Genomic DNA, 15059 nt, shown 5'->3' on the forward strand with positions numbered 1-15059 from the left:
TTCGAGAAGAGCTAACACCTATCCTACTCAAACTCTTCCAGAAAATTGCAGAGGAAGGTAAACTTCCAAACTCATTCTATGAGGCCACCATCACCCTAATACCAAAACCTGACAAAGATGTCACAAAAAAGAAAACTACAGGCCAATATCTCTGATGAACATAGATGCAAAAATCCTCAACAAAATTCTAGCAATCAGAATCCAACAACACATTAAAAGATCATACACCATGACCAAGTGGGCTTTATCCCAGGGATGCAAGGATTCTTCAATATCCGCAAATCAATCAATGTAATTCACCACATTAACAAATTGAAAATAAAAACCATATGATTATCTCAATAGATGCAGAAGGCCTTTGACAAAATTCAACATCCATTTATGATAAAACTCAGAAAGCAGGAATAGAAGGAACATACCTCAACATAATAAAAGCTATCTATGACAAACCCACAGCAAACATTATCCTCAATGGTGAAAATTGAAAGCATTTCCCTAAAGTCAGGAACAAGACAAGGGTGTCCACTTTCACCGCTACTATTCAACATAGTTCTGGAAGTTTTGGCCACAGCAATCAGAGCAGAAAAGAAATAAAAGGAATCCAAATTGGAAAGAAGAAGTAAAACTCTCACTGTTTGCAGATGACATGATCCATTTGTTTATTTTTGCTTTTATTTCCAGTATTCCAGGAGGTGGATCATAGAGGATCCTTCTATGATTTATGTCGGAGAGTGTTTTGCCTATGTTCTCCTCTAGGAGTTTTATAGTTTCTGGTCTTACATTTAGATCTTTAATCTATTTTGAGTTTATTTTTGTGAATGGTGTTAGAAAGTGTTCTAGTTTCATTCTTTTACAAGTGGTTGACCAGTTTTCCCAGCACCACTTGTTAAAGAGATTGTCTTTAATCCATTGTATATTCTTGCATCCTTTGTCGAAGATAAGGTATCTGTAGGTGTGTGGATTTATTTCTGGGCTTTCTATTTTGTTCCACTGATCTACATGTCTATCTTTGTGCCAGTACCATACTGTCTTGATGACTGCGGCTTTGTAGTAGAGCCTGAAGTCAGGCAGGTTGATTCCTCCAGTTCCATTCTTCTTTCTCAAGATTGTTTTGGCTATTCGAGGTTTTTGTATTTCCATACAAATCTTGAAATTATTTGTTCTAGCTCTGTGAAAAATAGCACTGGTAGCTTGATAGGGATTGCATTGAATCTTTAGATTGCTTTGGGTAGTATACTCATTTTCACTATATTGATTTTTCTGATCCATGAACATGGTATATTTCTCCATCTATTAGTGCCCTCTTTGATTTCTTTCATCAGTGTTTTATAGTTTTCTGTATATAGGTCTTTAGTTTCTTTAGGTAGATATATTCCCAAGTATTTTATTCTTTTTGTTGCAATGGTGAATGGAATTGTTTCCTTAATTTCTTTTCTACTTTCTCATTATTAGTATATAGGAATGCAAGGGATTTCTGTGTGTAGATGAAAGATCTTAAATGACTCATTTCTTCATTCTGAAATTCAGAATTTCTCAAAAAATTCTTTTTTATATAAAAGAAAATATATAAAGTTTAGAAGATAAAGAATGTAAAGGCATTCTAGGAAAAAATGGATATAGAAACTAAAAAGCAAAGTGAATACAACGTACTATGAGAATGTTAAGTTGGTTTAATGGTTGGATTGGTGATTTTCAGCTAGTTACATCTCTCCTATGAGTCTCATTTTTCTTACCTAAAAAAAAAAAAATCAAAAAACTTACTTCATAGTTTTACTGTATAGATTAGTAAATAAATAAATAAATGGAAATCTAACAAAGTCCCTTATACAACTATATTTTTTTAGTTAAAGAGAATCACTATGTTACTCTAAGAATATAATTTTATATGATAATAAACATGCAGGATACAGATATGAGGAAATAGTAACTAAGGCCACTCTTAGCTCTGAAGTTTTATGATGCTAAGCTTTGCTTTAACAGCTGCAGAGGCATTTGAAAAAATTCAATATGTATTCAGGCTAAAAACTATAAATAAATTAAGACTGGAAAGAAGTGTCATCAATTTAATAAGAACATTTACCAAAACAAAAAGAAAAAGAAAAATCCTACAACCAACAACATTAACAGTGGTAAAAGACTAGATGCTTTCCCCTAAAACTGAGAATAAGGCAATCAGGTCCACACCTACCCCTTTAATTCAATACTGTATCATAGGTCATATCTGGTGTAACAAAATAAGAACAAAAGAAGAAAAATACAAATTCATTCAGATATAAATCATCTCTATTCCTAGACAACAAAATTGCCTATGGAAAAAAATCTCAAATTGACAAATAAGCTACTAAAAATGTAATACATGAGTTCAGCAAGAATGCAAAATATAAAGTCAGTATCATATTACTATAGACTAACAGTGAACAATTAGCAACTTGAAAGTTTTAAAATAATATAATCTATAATAGCAATAAAGAGAAAGGAAATACTTGGGCATAAATACAACAAAATATATGTGATACATGAATGAGGAAAAAAATCCTAAAAACAAACAAAAAAATGATGAAAGTGATCAAACAAGATACAAATAAATGGAGAAATAGACATTGTTTCTGGATTGAAAGAAACAACAGCATTAAAAGTCAAGATGTCAAACTCTCCTGCATATGTAAAGATTCAACACAATTTCAATCAAAATCTGAACAAAATAGCAAGGTTTTTATTTATTTATTTATTTTTTGGAAAGGCATGGATGGATTTTATTACCCTATATCTACAATTTAATTTGAGGTAAAATATAAGCAACACATAAAAATGCCTATTTCTGCTACCATGTAATATAATTCTCCATTGTGAATATTGTGATAAAGCTAATGAAAACTCTATGCCATCACATACTCTAGCTTTTTGTATAGCTGGTATTTTACATCTCTTACTGTTGGTGAAATCTCAACACACATAAGATTCTCCTACAAATGGCACAGAATGTCAGAGGGTGCCTGGTCAGCTGACTGACCTCTCACTGCCCACACTGGGCCTCAGTGTCACCGGTTCAACCACAGAGTAATGAAGGCAACGAAACCCCCTGCTCCCCAAGTTCTGAGCCGAGCTGGGGTGGTGTTCCAAAGAATTCCACACCACGACTGGGCTCATGGCAATGAGGCTCTAGTGTCGTTCAGCTCGCCCCAACACTCATACCTGACCTCAAACTTCTGGTACGCCATGCATTTTATTTGGATGAAAAGTAAATGTGGATGGAAGAGGTTCTCTGTGTTCCATCTATAAGCCACACGCGGAGATTACCGACCTCTTACTGGCTGTTAGCTGATCCTGATGGTTGTGTTTTAATGATGATAAAAAACATATGAACCATGATAGAGAGCTTAGGAAAAGGTTTAGTCAAATATACAGATACTAACTGTTCACTCAGTCATTAAGGAGAGCCGTGAACAAAAGGATCATTTAAATGATTTTCTCCAATAGAAAAACTAAAGAGCTGAACTATATCACAGGGGTTTTCTTCACTGCCGAAGCTGAGATGTTCCAGTAGGAGATATCTTCACTTGATTGAAAAGCAAACACCATCGCTGAAGGCTCTGCTGAATATGTAAAAAATCTGATGAGCTCCACCCCTGTTATTTTCCCTGTCATTTTTTCCAGCACTGCTGTAAAATCCTTATAATACATTCCCAAGGAAACCAGCCATTCCAAATCTACAGTCACTCTGCTCTTTAATTCAATTCACAGAACTGCTGAAAAAGTAGACATTTCTATCTAAAAGTAGAAAAAAAATGTTTGTATAGAAGGTATATCTGTTATACAAGTATTACACAGCCTGGGGCAGTAACAGGTCCAAAAAGCTCTTCTCACCCACTGATACTTTAAGCCTGGGAAGGAAGAGTTCTACCACGTAGGGTCTGGTTCTTGCTTGATTTGGGAGTTTCCATCAGTCTCCTTTATTTCTTTGGTTGCAGGAACCTCCAATTGGGTTGGCTCAGCTGATTCTTAGATCACTGGGCCTTCTGACTCATTCTGATCAACCAACTGGTTATTAATCACAAGTCCTGGAAATGGTCTAATGACTGTGAATTTAATGAACTCAGCAGAATCTAAGATCCTTCTCATGGAGCTGATTTCCAGATAGCTGGGGGCTTTGAATGACACTCCGGGGGGCATGCCATCAACCACCACACAGCCAGGGTTAATTGTGATTTTCCTGTAGGGAACCTTCACAGGGAAACCCATCCCAATGGCTTCACCAAATTTCCGACTGAAGAGGTCATTAACTTGCTCTCTTAACTGTCGAGCTTTTTCAACCTTTGATAGTCTTTCATTATCATCGTCTGGAATTGTCACCTGAATGATGTTAAGGTCTTCAACACCTGATGCAGTAGTATTAACACTGGGTGATGAATTGATTTTTCTAGGAGGGCTCTTAGATGAGGAGGTGCTTTCCTTAATTGCAGTCTCAAACATTTCTGGCTTTTTAATGATGAACTTAATTTTGGCTTTGTTTCTGAGTATCTTCTCCAGCCTTGGAATGCCAAAAGTAGATGGTCGTCGGAATGGCACACCCTTGGGTAAGTCTTCCACATAAAAGTCTTCTGGAAAGACTCTAACGCAAACAGCACTTTCACAGCTTGTTTAAGGCCAAGAGCTTCACCACATTTTTCATTGAAAAGATTTTCAACTTTCTGTTTTAGGTCTGTAATTTTGGCATTCCAGGCCTCAAAGGAAAACTCTCTCCCTCGAGGCTTGAAGGGAACATTAGAACCATTCGTCTGGGTAGGGGTTCGAACGGCTGAGGTTTGAGGATTGCTGTTATTAGGGCCTTCCACAGTGACCTCAGTTTCAGGAACTTTCGAATTACTCCCAGGGCTTCATGGCCTTTTCAGGGACTGCAAAGCTTTAGTGTTAATTTTACTAGTCATTCCAGGAGGCAAGTAGGAAATAACTAGTTCAGGTTTTTTAACAACAAACTTGATTTTATTACTTCCACGGACAATCCTTTCCAGTCTTGGAATTCCAAACCAGGTAGGGCTTCGAAAGGAAATTCCTTCTGGCAAGCCTACATAAAGGAACTCGGGGTTTGATTCAAACACCGGGTATGGTACTTTTACCGCCTCTGTGAGTCCAAGATCTTGAGCAAATTTCAAATTAAAAATCTCTTCCACTTGCTTCCATAGCTTGGTAATTCTGACATTCCAATCTTCTTTGACTGGTGTATTCGTTCTGGGCTGAGTAACTTCAGTAGTGCTGTGCGTCAGAAGCTCTGGTCTTTTGATAACAAATTTAATTCGACTGCCCACTTGAATAATTTTTTCCAGCCTTGGGATCCCATACCACGAGGGACTTCTAAAAGGAATGTTTTCTGGCAGTCCTTCCACGTAGAGGTCATTAGGGTGTGCTTCAAATTTCTGGTAAGGTACAGCCTTAGCTTCTGTGCTCCCTAAGGCTTCAGCAAATTTTTTACAGAAAAGCTGATCTACCATCTTTCGTAACTTAGTGATTCTGCCATACCACTCTGAGTGCCAGCGGGGGGCGGGGGGAGGCGGCACAAATACAGACATATACATCAACTGAACAAAACAGAGAGCCCAGTAATAAATCCATTCACGTATGGTCAATTTGGGCTTCCATAGTGGCTCAGAGGGTAAAGACACTGCCTGCAATGTGGGAGACCCAGGTTTGGTCCCTGGGTTGGGAAGATACCATGGAGAAGGAAATGGCACCCCACTCCAGAACTCTTGGTGGACAATCCCATGGATGGAGGAGCCTGCTAGCCTACAGTCCATGGGGTTGCAAAAAGTTGGACGCAACTGAGCAACTTCACTTCACTCACTTTATGGTCAATTAGTAGCAGTGTTAGTTGCTCAGTTGTGCCCGACTCTTTGCAACCACATGGGCTGTGGTCCACCAGGTTCCTCTGTCCATGGGGTTCTCCAGGCAAGAATACTGGAGGGGGTTGCCATTTCCTTCTCAATTAATCTACTACAAATGAAGCTAGAATATACAATAGAGAAAACACAGTCTCTTTAATAAGAGGGACTAGGAAAACTGGCCAGTGTGATCTTAGAGAATGAATTTAGAAAATTTTCTCATACAAAATGCAAGAATAAACACAAAATAAATTAAAGACCTATATATAAGACTGGAAAACATATAACTCCCTGAAAAAAACACAGGCAGAATACTTTGGCTTATCATAGCAATATTTTTTTGGATCTCTCTCCTAAGGCCAAAAATGCAAGAACAGAAATCAAGAAATGGGACCAAATTAAACTTAAAAACTTATATACAACATATATAAGCAACATACACAACTCAATGTCAAAAAGATAATCAAAAATAAAATGGGTAGAAGACCTGAAAAGACATTTTTCCAAAGAAGACATACCAAAGGCTAATAGACACATGAAGAGATGCTCAACATTACTAATAACTCAGACAGTAAAGCATCTGCCTACAATGCGGGTGACCCGGGTTCAATCTAATAACCAGGGAAATGCAAATCAAAACCACAGCAAGATTTCATCTCACATCTGTCAGAATGACTATCATCATAAAGACCAAAAATTACAGATGTTAGTGACAATGTGGAGAAAATGGAGCCCTAGACCACTGTAATTGGGATTATGAATTGATGCAGCCACTATTGAAGAGTATGCAGGTTGCTCAAAAAACTAAAAATAGAATTACCATATGACCTAGAAATCTAATTCCTTCATTATATAAGAATAAAACAAAAAAAAAAAAAACACTAATTCAAAAGATATATACACTTCAATGTTCAGTTCAGTCGCTCAGTCGTGTCTGACTCATTGTGACCCCATGAATCACAGCACGCCAGGCCTCCCTGTCCATCACCAACTCCCGGAGTTCACTCAGACTCGCATCCATCGAGTCAGTGATACTATCCAGCCATCTCATCCTCGGTCGTCCCTTTCTCCTCCTGCCCCCAATCCCTCCCAGCATCAAAGTCTTTTCCAGTGAATCAACTCTTCGCATGAGGTGGCCAAAGTACAGGAGTTTCAGCTTTAGCATCATTCCTTCCAAAGAAATCCCAGGGCTGATCTCCTTCAGAATGGACTGGTTGGATCACCCTGCAGTCCAAGGGACTCTCAAGAGTCTTCTCGAACACCACACTTCAAAAGCATCAATTCTTCGGCCCTCAGCCTTCTTCACAGTCCAACTCTCACATCCATACATGACCACAGGAAAAACCATAGCCTTGACTAGATGGACCTTAGTCGGCAAAGTAATGTCTCTGCTTTTGAATATGCTATCTAGGCTGGTCATAACTTTTCTTCCAAGGAGTAAGTGTCTTTTAATTTATTGGGTGCAGTCACCATCTGCAATGATTTTGGAGCCCAAAATATAAAGTCTGACACTGTTTCCACTGTTTCCCCATCTATTTGCCATGAAGTGTTGGGACCAGATGCCATGATCTTCGTTTTCTGAATGTTGAGCTTTAAGCCAACTTTTTCACTCTCCTCTTTCACTTGCATCAAGAGGCTTCTTAGCTCCTCTTCACTTTCTGCCATAAGGGTGGTGTCATCTGCATATCTGAGGTTATTGATATTTCTCCTGGCAATCTTGATTCCAGCTTGTGTTTCTTCCAGTCTAGCATTTCTCATGATGTACTCTGCATATAAGTTAAATAAGCAGGGTTCACTTCAGCATTATTTACAACAGTCAATACATGGAAGCAACCTAAGTGGCCATCAACAGATGAATGGATAAAGAAGATGTGAAATATACATACAATGGAATATTCAGTTCAGTTCAGGTCAGTCGCTCAGTTGTATCTGACTCTTTGCGACCCCATGAATCACAGCACGCCAGGCCTCCCTGTCCATCACCAACTCCCAGAGTTCACTCAAACTCATGTACAATGAGTTGGCGATGCCATCCAGCCATCTCATCCTCTGTCATCCCCTTCTCCTGCTGCCCCCAATCCCTCCCAACATCAGGGTCTTTTCCAATGAGTCAACTCTTCACATGAGGTGGCCAAAATATTGGAGTTTGAGCTTTAGCATCAGTCCTTCCAATGAACATCCAGGACTGATCTTTAAGATGGACTGGTTGGAAATCTTTCAGTCCAAGGGACTGTCAAGAGTCTTCTCCAACACCACAGTTCAAAAGCATCAATTCTTTGGTGCTCAGCTTTCTTCAAGTCCAACTCTCACATCCATACATGACCACAGTAAAAACCATAGCCTTGACTAGACGGACCTTTGTTGGCCAAATAATGTCTCTGCTTCTGAATATGCTATCTAGGTTGGTCATAACTTTCCTTCCAAGGAGTAAGCATCTTTTAATTTCATGGCTACAGTCACCATCTGCAGTGATTGTGGAGCCCAGAAACATAAAATCAGCCACTGTTTCCACTGTTTCCCTATCTATTTGCCATGAAGTGATGGGACCAGATGCCATGATCTTCATTTTCTGAATGTTGAGCTTTAAGCCAACTTTTTCACTCTCCTCTTTCACTTTCATCAAGAGGCTTTTTAGTTTCTCTTCACTTTCGGCTATAAGGGTGGTGTCTTCTGCATATCTGAGGTTATTGATGTTTCTCCCGACAATCCTGATTCCAGCTTGTGCTTCTTCCAGCCCAGCGTTTCTCATGATGCACTCTGCATATGAGTTAAATAAGCAGGGTGACAATTTACAGCCTTGACGTACTCCTTTTCCTATTTGGAACCAGTCTGTTGTTCCATGTCCAGTTCTAACTGTTGCTTCCTGAGCTGCATATAGGTTTCTCAAGAGGCAGGTCAGGTGGTCTGGTATTCACTCAGACACAAAAAACAAGGAATTTTCCCATCTGCTACAAGATGGACAGAACTGGAAAGTATTATGCTTAGTGAAATAAGTCAGACAGAGAAAGACAAATAGTGTATGTTATCACTTATGTGTGGAACCTAAAAAATAAAACAAATGAATGAATATATCAAAACAGAAACAGACTCACAAATATAGAGAAGAAACTAGTAGTTACCAGTACAGAGATAGAATGGGGAGGGCAATTTAAGGGTAGGTGATTAGCAGGCACAAACTATTATGTATAAAATAAGTATCTTACAAGGATATATTATACAGTGAAGGGCATATAATAAATATTTTATAATAACTTTAAGTGGATAATCTATAAAAATATTGAATAACTATACTATACACTTAAAACTAACATAATATTGTAAATCAAGTATACTTCAATAAAAGATTTAAAAATAAATAAAAATGGATCATAAACCTAAATTTAAAATCTAAAACCATGAAACTTTTAGAAGAAAATATAGGAAATAATTTTGTTACCTTCAATAATACAAAATATTTTTAGAATTAACATCATTCAAACGCATGACTCATACAAGAAAAAAAATGATAAATGGCTTTACAAAAATTACCAATTTGTTCTGTAAAAGGTACTGCTAAAGAAAAAAAAGTCAACCCTAGTGTGGGAAAAAAATATGTGCAAAACACATTATCTATTACTTATATCCAGAACATATAAGAAACTCTCAAAGCTTAATAATAATATAACAGAACAACTCAAATTAAAATATTAAAAATTTCTGAACAGATAACCTCATCAAAGAATACAAACAGATGGCAAGAAAAAAAAAGAAAACATTTTCAAAGTCAAACTAAAATCACAATGATACTCAACTACATATCTATTAGAATGGCTGGGACTAGGGCTCTCATAAATTGCTAATGGAAAGGCAAACTGATACAACCTCTTTGGCAAACAGTTTATTGGTTACTTATGAAGTTAAACACATACTTAACCATATGAACAAGCAGTGCTACCCCCAAGTACTTACACAAGTGAAATAAAAACTTATATTTATAAACACTAAAAAGTACAGAAATATTTATAGGAGCTTAATTCATAACTGCCAAAAATTGGAACCGTCGGCAAAACTCCTTCAGTAGATAAAAACACTATGGTAGCATTTGCCACTTTTTAAAAATATCTTATTTGTTTGTTTACTTCTACTTATTGTCTTTCCTCTTATAATAGAACACAAGCTTCCCCAAAATAGAAGAACCTTTTCTGTCTTACTCAATGCTGATCCTGAGCACACAGAAAAGTTTTTGACATGTCATCAGTACACCATAAATAGTTGTTGAGTATTAAAGGCAAGAGAAGTAACATTTATAGAGCAGTTTCTTTGTGTCAGGAAAAACTTCAAGAGCGTTGTATATATTATATCAGTCAGGTAAGCAACTGAGTCACTGAGAGCATAAGATATCTTGCCAAAGTCACATAGTAAACAGCTGAAGTAGAATACAAACCCTGGCAGTCTGATTCCAAAGCTTGTACTTAATCCAAATTAGGAAATGATGAAGGGCATTATTGGAAAGAGATAGCAAGATGCAAGGAGGTGTGAAACAACACACTCTCTGTAGGAAATTATAAGAAGGCCAATAAGAATTCGTGGCAAGGCAGACTAAAAATAGGAGCCAGATCATGAAAAGGACCATATGCCAAGCTAAGAAGTTTGGACTTTAATAGGCAATAGGACCCTTGTTAAGAAGATTGGCAGTGGACTGGCAAGGTCAAATTCATAATATACATAGAATGCTCCAGCTGTAGTATGAAAGATGGACTTAAATAGCACAAGATTCTGGACAAAGCTACATGTTAAAAGAAAATTGCCATAATAAGTCAGGCAACATAAGATAACAGACTGAAGGAAAATATAAGCAAGGTGAAAAGACAGCCTTCTGAATGGGAGAAAATAATAGCAAATGAAGCAACTGACAAACAACTAATCTCAAAAATATACAAGCAACTTATGCAGCTCAACTCCAGAAAAATAAACGACCCAATCAAAAAATGGGCCAAAGAACTAAATAGACATTTCTCCAAAGAAGACATACGGATGTCTAACAAACACATGAAAAGATGCTCAACATCACTCATTATTAGAGAAATGCAAATCAAAACCACAATGAGGTACCACTTCACACCAGTCAGAATGGCTGCGATCCAAAAATCTGCAAGCAATAAATGCTGGAGAGGGTGTGGAGAAAAGGGAACCCTCCTACACTGTTGGTGGGAATGCAAACTAGTACAGCCACTATGGAGAACAGTGTGGAGATTCCTTAAAAAATTGCAAATAGAACTACCTTATGACCCAGCAATCCCACTTCTGGGCATACACACCGAGGAAACCAGAATTGAAAGAGACACAGGTACCCCAATGTTTATCGCAGCACTGTTTATAATAGCCAGGACATGGAAACAACCTAGATGTCCATCAGCAGATGAATGGATAAGAAAGCTGTGGTACATATACACAATGGAGTATTACTCAGCTGTTAAAAAGAATTCATTTGAATCAGTTCTGTTGAGATGGATGAAACTGGAGCCGATTATACAGAGTGAAGTAAGCCAGAAAGAAAAACACCAATACAGTATACTAACACATATATATGGAATTTAGGAAGATGGCAATGACGACCCTGTATGCAAGACAGGGAAAGAGACACAGATGTGTATAACGGACTTTTGGACTCAGAGGGAGAGGGAGAGGGTGGGATGATTTGGGAGAATGCCATTCTAACATGTATACTATCATGTGAATTGAATCGCCAGTCTATGTCTGACGCAGGATGCAGCATGCTTGGGGCTGGTGAATGGGGATGACCCAGAAAGATGTTATGGGGAGGGAGGTGGGAGGGGGGTTCATGTTTGGGAATGCATGTAAGAATTAAAGATTTTAAAATTTAAAAAAAAAAAATTAAAAAAAATAAATGCAGGAAAAAAAAAAAAAGATAACAGACTGAACTGGAATGATTGTAGCAGAGATAGACAAATTTAGGAAATTATTTTAAAGGTATTAAAACCAAGGGCAAATTTTATTTTGCCATCTATAAAATGAAGATAATAATAATACCAACTTTTCAGAGTTGTTGGGAAGATTACATTATAAACATTTACTACAATACTGGTACAGCATAAGTGATCAATAAAAACTGAAATAGTAGTACATTCACTGGAATGTAGAGTTGGTAAAATCCACTGAAAAGGCAGTGAAAACTAAGAGTTTTAATACCAGAAGAGATTTGAGAGTGTAGATAGATTTGAGAATATGGAAAAAAATGTAAGATGTAATGGTATGAGATGGAATCATATAAAAAAAAGGATTTTATAGCTGAGAAACCCATGAAGGAGGATCAGAAGAAATGAGCAAGCAGATGCAAGGATAACCAAAAAAGAGAAATACCAGGAGAGCCAAGGTAACAATTTCCAACCACAAACTGTTATATCAAATGCAAGATAAATTAAGATAATGAGTGTAATATGTTATTGAATTTAGCAAAATGAAAATTACTTATGACTATCACAGTAGTGAAATGCATATTTAATAAATACTACTAAGTATACTACCAGCTAAGTTTATATTTGAATGCTATCATTTTAAATTATGATACTAGTGCCTGGATTAACTGATATAATGAATAAATACACTAACATTCAGTTCAGTTCAGTTCAGTTGCTCAGTCATGTCCAACTCTTTGCGACCCCATGAATTGTAGCACGCCAGGCCTCCCTGTCCATCACCAACTCTCGGAGTTCACTCACACTCATGTCTATCAAGTCGGTGATGCCATCCAGCCATCTCATCCTCTGTCATCCCCTTCTCCTCCTGCCCTCAATCCCTCCCAGCATCAGAGTCTTTTCCAATGAGTCAACTCTTCACATGAGGTGGCCAAAATACTAGAGTTTCAGCTTTAGCATCATTCCTTCCAAAGAACAACCCAAGACTGATCTCCTTTAGAATGGACTGGTTGGATCTCCTTGCAGTCATAAACACACAAATGCACTGGTATATGTATATCATGATTATACATATACATATAATTACATATACAATTATAAACAATTTCAAGTATACTTTTTAAACTTAGTAACAAGTTCCAAACTGTGGTGTTGGAAAAGACTCTTGAGAGTAATTATTTTTAAGACTTTTTTTTTAATGTGGACCCCTTTTAAAAAGTCAATATTGAATTTGTTTCAATATTGCTTCTGTTTTATGTTTTGGTTTTTTGGCTCCAGGGCATGTGGGATCTTAGCTCCCCAAACAGGGGTCAAACCCACATTCCCTGCATTGAAAGGCAAAGTCTTAACTCCTGGACCTCCTAGGAAATCCTAGCTTAGCTATTTTTTTGACCTTTTGCTTTTCTACATGAATTTAGAATTAGCTTGTCAAGTTCTATGAAAAATAAATTGAGGAGGAAGAAGATGATTGAAATTGTATTAAAGGGTGATTTGGGGAGAACAGACATCTTTATAATATTAAGCTTTCACTTCTGAAAACATAGTTTGAATCTCATTTTATCAGATTATCCCTTTACTATCTCTCTTACTGATGTTATCTTTGTATTCCTCTGTCATCCCTTCTCATTTTTCAAGGACTATTGTTCACACCTCACTGACATTTCTCCAATATATACAGAGACAATCTTTGCACTTAACACCTTGGCACTTTGAATTCTTCCTCTCCAATATTTTACATATAATATCTTCATTATATATTCATTATATATTTCTAGCTGTCCCCATAGTCATACTCTACACCTTGATATTTCCAATAGTTACAATAATTGCAATTCCTTCCATTTTCTTTCACTCATCCTATTATCTAACGACGATCTCTTTGTAGCTTTTTCACTGAGATACACTAAGCACAGACTTCACAAGAATATTTTATGAAGAATCTCTCTCTTTTCTTTGCTTGCATGTATCCTGGACTTTCTATTATTTTGTGGTCTGTATTGCTGAAAAGAAAACACAGTCATGGTCTGCTTCAAGCCACAATGGATTATGTGGTATTAAATTTACCCTCTCGCCACAAACAACTATAATTTTGGGCCAAAAAATATAAAACATATTTTTTAGACAGTGGACAGCAGATAATTCATGACTGATCCCTGAGAAGGGGAAATAAAGTAAGGCCTTTGATCACTAAAGATTTCTTTCTTAAGGCACATTCTGAACTATGATGCAAGGCAAAGGAACTCATACAAAATGTGGATATCTCACTGAGTTAAATAGAAATTGGAGTTCACAAAACTGGGTTGGTGATGATATGACTGGAATTATAGAACACAGAGCACCAGAGAAGACAAAACTATGCACAAAAAAACCTCAAAAACCAACACAGGGTTCAACTTGATTCTTTGGGCTGAATGCAAAGCTATACATATATACATAAGGTAAGACTCCATTAAAATAGGCAAAGGACAATTACTAGAACGTGGTAGAACAATTCCAAGAACTCAGACAGAGCTAGGAGACATTGAAACTCAAACAAATCCTAACACTTTACTGGAGACTCCAGAAGTATCACACCTTAGTAGCAGGATTAAACTAAAGCCACAGCTCTCTAGACCTACCTGAGCAACACTTAAAAGCAACCCTTGATATTCACAATGGAGTAAATGGATCCATATCTGACTAACAACTAGAAAACCAAATAAAATATTTGAAATAGACGTTTTCAGACACTGGACAATTAGCATCACAAAGATGGGATCCATAACAGAAGGGAAACAAATGAGATAATTCCTATGATCACTCTGGCTTTCAAGACACAGCAATGGGAGATGTTCTCACTGTAACCAGATAGATTAGAAAGACTCCTTCGAACATCCAAAACACTCAGTAGATACTTCAGAAGTGCCGTGTATGGACCAAGTAAGACTAAACAACCATCATTGCATCAGGCCTACACTAAGAAAACTTTAAATAGTCTATCTGTATTATTAAGGGCAAAGAGACAAAAAAAAAAAAAGACATAAATAAATAAACTAATTAAATGATATATTACAAAGTAGTAGATTCTAAAAGAAAAGGTAGAACAGAGTAAGAGGGGTGTGTGAAGGAGGAGAAAAAGGATAGTCATTAATATTGGCCTCATTAAGAAGAGATTAGTTGAGCAAAGACAAAGGCAGTAAGGAAATTTGTTGTGCAAATATCTGGTAGACGGGCAAGTAGGAGCCCTAAGCCAGTGCTTTAAGGTAGAATCATGCCTGGCTTGTTTGAGGTG

General features: G+C 37.1%; 1 protein-coding gene and 1 pseudogene across 2 annotated transcripts in view; both read right to left on the reverse strand.

The window, feature by feature from the left end:
- AGBL4 (AGBL carboxypeptidase 4) overlaps window positions 1–15059 on the reverse strand; it is a 1492749-nt gene that overhangs the window by 1233818 nt on the left and 243872 nt on the right. The gene's annotated exons all lie outside the window — the stretch shown is intronic.
- Window positions 3372–5579, reverse strand: LOC105605154 (general transcription factor II-I-like; annotated as a pseudogene).

The sequence above is a fragment of the Ovis aries genome, chromosome 1 (genome assembly GCF_016772045.2).
Source record: "Ovis aries strain OAR_USU_Benz2616 breed Rambouillet chromosome 1, ARS-UI_Ramb_v3.0, whole genome shotgun sequence".
Lineage (NCBI taxonomy): Eukaryota > Metazoa > Chordata > Mammalia > Artiodactyla > Bovidae > Ovis > Ovis aries.